Below are 7300 nucleotides of genomic sequence, written 5' to 3' on the forward strand. Positions count from 1 at the left end.
ACTGTCATCATAATTCTCGGCGGCAGTTGCGACCCCTGCCATACATCATTGCTTCACCAATGAGTTGTAACTCTGACATTCTCCGTAAAAGAAAAAAGCAGAAAAAGAAAGGGGGAGGAACAGAGGCACAGAGAGAGAGAGAGAGAGAGAGAGAGAGAGAGAGAGAGAGAGAGAGAGAGAGAGAGAGAGAGAGAGAGAGAGAGAGAGAGAGACTGAAAGAGAGAGAGAGAGAGATTTGCACTCCAGTTTTGACCTTAACAAACTGCTACAGGTTAATAATACTATATAATACTATATAATACTATATATCACGACTCCCTCTTACACGCCTATATGCACAGTTGTATAAACATGTCTCACGAAACATTTGAAGACATGTTTTACAGCTTAAGTGATTTAGTTGTCTGGCTATTGCCTGAAGCTTGTAGACAGAGCTTGCCTGGGCAAAACCTGCCATTGACAGGAAGTCCTGGGAGAGCAGGCATATATTAACAAGCCTGCGCAGGGCTGGACTGGGACCAATGAAGGTCCAGGCATTTTTGCACATCCCCCGATCCATTGTTAGCCTATTGACCCATTTAGAAGTCACGTCATCACTGACTGCGTGCGCATTGTTTTTATTCTTTCATATATCTGATGTTTGGATATTATGTGATGATGCACATTGGACTGCCTGTGTACAGTATGAAATACGCACTATAAATAAACTTAGGCCTACCTTATGTAACAGGTGGGACTGTCACTGTTACGACAAAATTGTCCCTTGATGGTTTCCATAGCCGATGATGTCATCGAACTCAGCTTGCCGCTGATTGGCTAGCCAGTTAATGGTGGCAAGGGCATCAGTTTTATAAAAACAGCCAGAATGAAGTAGACTTGCTGGAACTCTCCCAGGACTTGTGTTCAGCGCTGTGCGTGTGTGGTTGCTGTAGGCTGAGGTCTGACTGTTTCCAACCTACTGCATGTCCCCTCTGTGAAGATTTATGGTATGCCTGTGTAAACCGTGTATTTGTGTAAACATTGTATGTACCGGTATGCCTCATCTGTACATCTAGACCTATGTATTCACTAGGCCTATTGTTTTGTTGTTGATCGCCAGGGTAGCCAGGTGATCCCCTGGCACACGGAACCTGTCTTGCGCCGTATCCACCCACTGTTGAGGTATGCGTGACCATTCTGTTGTATGTTTTCTATTGTGAAAATGTGTTCCTAGTGGTCGCAATTGCTAACCTTTCTGTTGTAAATGCTTGACTCCTCAGAGGGTATCATCGAGGGTCATATCACTGTTCACTGCTGTTTTGCCCTAGTGATTTTAGCATTCTGTTTGTTGTTTTTGTTTTATTTTGTCCATCCGCCATACTCTCTGTATTTTGTTTCTGTAGCCTAATTCATGCTCGCAGGGCAGGTCCCAGTAGTAGAGCGCTCTAGTGTAGTATTAGTAGCTTAGACGTGTGACGTGAATTCTCACCTGTGTAGTGAGTAACCATACTGATTGAATCATTTGCTTAGCGGGGGTAGCCATACTGATTGAATCACTTGCTTAGCTAGTACGCCTATGTGTGTGTGTGTGTACTGTGCGTGCTGTGTGCTACAACATAGGCCATTTGTTTCTGAGCACGAGTGGTGGACAGCTCTATCCTTAACTGACAGCCTGCCCTGTTAGCCTGACCCTGCCATCATTTAGGCCTATCGGTAGACTATTTGTCTGTCTTTTATTTTATGTTGGCGGTGTGGATATTTAATGTGTTTTGTATAAATAAAGAAAGATCATTTTATTTTTGCAACAAGAAATCCACGTCTCTGTCCCAGTCTGTCAGAACCTGTGTTTGCCTTTGTCCACAAATATTTCTAGGGGTGAAAATCCCCTAGTGGCGTAGTCGTGCAATTACATATTAATGGTAATTCTTACCTTGGGTAATAATTATTAAAACGTCCACTTTGTTACACTTACCTTACCTTACCTGTGTCTAGTGGCTGCCCTGCCATTGTGCGATGCCACCACAGGCAGTGTAACCGCACAAATACACCGGCTGTGACGAGATTCAAGCGACAGAGAATCGCTGCTTTGCAACAAGAGCGACGCGAGCGATAGAAACGACTAGAGTATATCTGTCAAAAGTGGAATGCAAGCATTCCAACATTCCCATAGGCTGTGGCGTCTGTCGTCGAACTGCGTCATAGCTAATTTGCATAACATCGCCAGGAGTTCAACTACAAACTATTGCTCGAGTCGCGCAAATCGCCTCTAGTCTCCTGAATCGCTTTTGTCGCGCGACTCAATACAAAGTCAATTACGTCCGTTGCTCACATTGCTCAAGTCATGGCCGATGTATTCGCGCGGTAAGCAGGCCTTGGCTAGACATCACTAAACATGCCCCTCCTCTTGCCCGTTGGCCTTGCTGGATGTGACATGATCTCCAGACACCTTTTCCACAACATTTGGTTTCTCGCATAATGTCTTACAAAGGCTTTATTACACCTTTATCAAGTCACCCAAAATACTTCCTGACACTTCCCGGCCATCACCGAAAAGACTTCTGTTGCTTTTGTGACCTGCTATTCCATGCAAAGTCAACCAGCCTTCTTCCGGTGCTTTTTGTTGCTTTACAGTAGGTCTGTTTGTTCCAACCTGCGGTTAGAACCTCTAATTGGAATATACAACAATGAAGTCACACTTGAGGCTTGAAACTAGTATAACAAGGTATAACAGGGGACAACAGAGGTCTGAATGTAGCTATTACTGTAACATAAGTGTGACAGGTGTGTGATGCAAAACAGGAAGCAAACGTGTGATACGAGTGTGACAAACAAGTGATTTACTGTAATGAGATAACAAAAAGGGATACAAGTCAAATCAAGTCAAGTCAGTATTACTTATAAAGCACTTTATGGGTCATAGGTAAGCGGTTAGGGCGTAAGACCTTTGAGAGAGTATCTCAAAGGTTGCCGGTTCGACTCCTGACCCGCCAGGTGGGTGGGGGGAGTAATTAACCAGTGCTCTCCCCCATCCTCTTTCATGACTGAGGTACCCTGAGCATGGTACTATGCCACCGCACTTCTCCCTCTGGGCGCCATTGGGGGCTGCCCCTTGCACGGGTGAGGCATGAATGCAATTTTGTTGTGTGCAGTGTGCAGTGAACACTTGTGTGCTGTGGAGGGCTATGTCACAGTAATAGCTACATTCAGACGTGTGACCCCACAGTAAGCAGTAAGATCTGAGCATCATGAAGTAAAAAGATGGCAATCCAAAATAGTGAGTCTAGGCTAATACATAACTAAGAGTAAGGGATAAGTTAGCTAGTACAAAGATCACAAGAGGACAGTTAAATAAAATATTTTTTGAAAAGCTACAGGGACTAATAAAGGATTATAAGAGAACATTTTACAACATTAACCAAACAAAACACACCACATAGTAGACAAAAAGCTGAAATGGACCAAGAATGGGTGGCACATGCATGGAAAAAGCTGACGCTGATGAGTCCCAAGGAGCGAGGGGGTTTGGTGATGTGTGATTAGCTGGACTCTTTGTGCAGATGACCGGTTCAGTCTTTGCTGAAAAGATTCAAATAGGCCTACATCATGAAAACTTTGATATGACATTACAGAGACTTATGTAACAGACTTGTTTATAACAATTTTGGGGACAATTGTGTTATAACATAGGCTCTGTACAGCGGGATTAATTACATGTTAACATGACATTATTAACAGTGTTTGTTAATCTGTGCGTGTGCGTTTTCACAAGGTCAATGTACACCGATACATGAAAGAGGCAAAGAAACAAAATAACCACTTTGGATGGAATACGTATTTTTTACACATTCCAATTGATTACTGACAAGCTTGACAAAAACAAGTCAGCTATCAGCATGCGATTTCTGAAACTGGAGTAGGTTACTTTGCTGCCCCAACACTAACAGTATGCCTGTGAAGTGCACCAAAACAAAAACAGTCGAAACCAATTAATGGTGGAAGATCTGATGAACCTGAGGCTGACAGATACATTTATTTGCTCAGTGCTCACAAGATTGTGGTGAACACACAGCAGTGAAGCCGGCTAACGGATCAGTGGGACATCTAAGGATGTTTACTACCTGTTCAGATCTGTATGTGTGTGGTGTAAAATCTTCACAAAATGTATGAAGCCGAATGTGTTCAAAAACTGTGTGAAATTGAACTCTCACAGTGTTATTTCAACACCCAAAGAGTTGATTGAAAACTAAGTCTTGTGGGTGTTACTGTATAGACTTTCTTCTCAGAATATTGTAGAATTAACACCATATGTTAAGTGTATTTTTGTAACTACATGTATAGCAGTACTTTTACTTCTACTTTAAACCGTTCTTAGAATATGATGCATTATGTTCAACACCCTCACCTGTTGTTTGTGTTCTGGGTTCCTAGATTGTGTCTGTGTAGGCCTACGTTCACCCTGCCACCCTCCGGTGGGGGTTGACGGAAGGCGTGTCTGGCACAAAATGGGTGTTAGATTCATAGACATGGTCTGATGGCCTGACGGATCCATCACAACTGTTACAATTCTGACATTTTGCATGAGGCAACAGAGCTGACCCCATCAATTTTTCCATCTCATCCAAGACAACAACACACAAGCATATACGTAGCTTTCTATTTCTACCGGAAACCTAAAGCTTTTTTTTATATTACAAAAAAGGGGGAAAAAACAGGCTATGCATGGGCGCCACTTTCCAAGCACTCTCAGTAGGCTTTGTAATGAAACGGTTTGACCAACAACATATCACAAGAACAATGCGTACTTGAAAACACAAGTTTATCTTTGCTGTTAAACCCATCACTGCTTGTGTAGGGGCCCCATCGAGCATTCGAGCCTCATACACGTGTTATCACATTATCTACAGATAATGTCGGCATCCATGTTTAATGCAAAGGGCCCACAATACGTAACTAACAAACAGCGTGCCATTTGTTTCCATCACGAGCCATATCAGAAACGTGCACGTGGGAGCGCGCCCTCTGAAATCCTGTAACAGTCTTTATTCCTGTGAGACGAAAGGCGGCTGATTTATAGTTCAATAAAGGCAGGACCTGTTTTGCTCAATTAGCTCTATTTGTCTGAGTAATGGCGTTTCAGCCCTGCCCTCTGCCTCCCACTCCTTCGCGCTCGGCTCGCAGTGTGCGTGTTTCGCTCATGCTCAAGGCTGAGCCTCTCTCATTTCATTCTATTTCTCTTAGCAGAGTTACAAATGAGAGAGAGAGAGAGAGAGAGAGAGAGAGAGAGAGAGAGAGGGAGGGGAGAGAGAGAGAGAGAGAGAGAGAGAGAGAGAGAGAGAGAGAGAGAGAGAGAGAGATGTGTTACGGTATATAATACAGAAGGCCAACAGACGGCAGATGCAGATATATTTGGCCATATGTTATTATGCCTATTACTTTTGAAGGCATTGTAATGAAATAATTCCACATTCATGTAAAAAACATATTAGTCAAAGGTGCTACTACATGTACCGTAGGGCCCCTTGTAATCCTGCTGCTCGTGTCGTGAGTATGGAATATCATGCTTTAATGATGCCAATGATGTTATTCATGTTGTGCCGGTTGTATACATTTACTGTACATATGATCAGGAGAATACATATGTGGTATAAAAGTCATGAACAAGATCCATATAAGAGCCAAGCTACCGGTATCAACATTTTCATAAGTGTGACAGACTGGAAAGAGACAATGAATAGCTTTTTTAGACTGAGGAAGACACACCGTATTGAAACGTAAGTTATAATTCTTGCACCACCATGAAATAAAAAAAGTCTTTGAGTAATCAGTCATCGTTGGTCTAGACTTTTGAAGTGATCCAGCTTGTTTTTAATTGTTTACTGTCCTGGGGTCCGTTTCTCGATTCTTGTCGTTGCTGACCGTCTTACCGTTCCCTTGGATTTAGTGGTGAGCGTCGCTGTCGAGAGAGAGTTGAGTCGCTCTTACGAAGGACTTTGCTAACGACGATAGCAAAGACGCTTTCGAGAAACGGACCCCTGGACTGTGAGCACCATGAAGGTTTGAGCGCAAGTGGCATCCCTTTTCCAAGACAATGCACTGTCAAACAATGCAAGGCTTTCTTGTGTCATCTCAGAGAGCAAAGTCTCAAGCTGAGTTAACATACAACATTAAGGCAGCAGAACGTAAGCTTTTTTAAAGGGACACTGTGTGAGATTTTTAGTAAAATCTCACACAGTGTCCCTTTAAAAAAGCTTACGTTCTGCTGCCTTAATCTTGTATGTTAACTCAGATTGAAACTTTGCTCTCTGAGATGACACAACCAAGCCTTGAAATTCTTGATGCCCATTCACTAATGTTACCTTTTTCATGAACACTTATCATCACAATAAAATTCGAAATATTCATTATGACTGGAAAAATTGCACTTTTCATACTTACTTCTCCATGGTCCGCCATTTTGAATTTCCAGAAATAGCCATTTTTTTGCTGCAAAAATGACTGTATCTGAGCCATACAAGAAAATATTAGCTTATTACCTAGTAAACTATCATGAAAAGGTCAAATTTGGCAATAGGAGACACAGTTTCAATGAGCAGCATAGTTGCAGTACATTTTTTGACCATTTCCTGCACAGTGTCCCTTTAAGTAAGCTTAGCTGGCTTGAAATGTTTTACAATGTGAATAGTGTTTCTTCTTGGAGACAGCTTCTAACTGTAAGAAAAAAATCTTTATTAACCTTCTAAACTATGGTGGTTAGACAATCTAGGAGGCAGGATAAAAAAACAGATAAAAATGTTATGTTAATCAGTATTTACATCTATAATGTTTGGTGTAGGTGCTGACTTTCATAGTGGACCTGTGTTGTTTCATTACATTTTGATCTCAGGCAAGCGGAAGAACGTAGTGCTTCCACAGTACATTACAGAGGCATATACTTCAAATGTTGCTGACAAAAATCCTTACCTAATATTGCTACACATATTTAACTTAGTTTAGAAGATGCCTGGTTGTTTTCACACAAACTCACTGCCTCAGAGAAAAATAGTGTACAGCCCATTTCTTTCGGAGGCGTAAAGAGAAGACGGTGCGGTAGAATCTTGTGCAAATATTTATGTGCGAGGCGGATCTGGAGTTGTTGCTCCAGACGTACGTATCTCTCTGTCTGACTTACCCAGAGTGCCGGGCCTGCAGATTCCCTCCCAACCCTACAGCACATCAAACAGAGCCAGAGCCACACACACACGCACACACAGACACACAGACAGACAGACAGACAGACAGACAGACAGACACACACACACACACACACACACACAGACACACA

At 42.5% G+C, this 7300-nt stretch overlaps 1 long non-coding RNA gene across 1 annotated transcript; it reads left to right on the forward strand.

The window, feature by feature from the left end:
- Positions 1-901: 901 nt before the first annotated feature.
- Positions 902-1821, forward strand: LOC134463205 (uncharacterized). The gene is made up of 3 exons (XR_010037674.1): positions 902-986; positions 1100-1161; positions 1260-1821. It is a non-coding gene; the product is annotated as an uncharacterized LOC134463205 (long non-coding RNA).
- Positions 1822-7300: the final 5479 nt, after the last annotated feature.

The sequence above is a fragment of the Engraulis encrasicolus genome, chromosome 14 (assembly GCF_034702125.1).
Source record: "Engraulis encrasicolus isolate BLACKSEA-1 chromosome 14, IST_EnEncr_1.0, whole genome shotgun sequence".
Taxonomy (NCBI): Eukaryota; Metazoa; Chordata; class Actinopteri; order Clupeiformes; family Engraulidae; genus Engraulis; species Engraulis encrasicolus.